The sequence below is a fragment of the Austrofundulus limnaeus genome, unplaced genomic scaffold (genome assembly GCF_001266775.1).
Source record: "Austrofundulus limnaeus strain Quisiro unplaced genomic scaffold, Austrofundulus_limnaeus-1.0 Scaffold245, whole genome shotgun sequence".
Taxonomy (NCBI): domain Eukaryota; kingdom Metazoa; phylum Chordata; class Actinopteri; order Cyprinodontiformes; family Rivulidae; genus Austrofundulus; species Austrofundulus limnaeus.
In genome coordinates, this window is record NW_013952647.1 from 293,596 (window position 1) to 294,272 (window position 677).

A 677-nucleotide genomic window follows, 5' to 3' on the forward strand; every position below is an offset into this window, starting at 1 on the left:
AAAAAAAAAAGATAATCCATACATTGTATCCATATGAAGGTAGAACTTGGTGTGCTAGTAGCTGGGAGTCATGCCCAACATGTAAAATGCTAATAGATCGCATGAGATTTTGGGGCCTCTTGTGAGTTTTCACACACTTACTTCACACATAGGCTTTTTTCTTCAAGGAATTCTAGGTTTGTATTTTAGTATAAATATAGATGTATAGATGTATAGATGTATAGATAGATAGATAGATAGATAGATAGATAGATAGATAGATAGATAGATAGATAGATAGATAGATGGATAGATGGATAGATAGATAGTGCATATATTTCCTGCTTACAATGACAGCCCACCCCTTTCAGTATGGCGTTGCACTCGTACCACAGGGGTCAATTTTCTGAAGTGTACGTGATGCATCTAGTCAATATACCTCTTTGGTTTGACTAGTTGCTTATTATGGCTGTACATTACACATCTGTACATCCTCCATACATAGTAACAGTTCTAAATTGAAACAGTTCTTTGAAAGGTAAGGATATTCAAGATCTTGTTCCCTTTAAAGAGCCGTAAATCCCACCTCTACTCTACTACACGTCAGAATGCTTCATGTACAGTGCCCTGAGACAACGTGTTGTGATTTGGTGCTATAAATAAACTGAACTGAACTGAATTCAAATAAACACACTGAC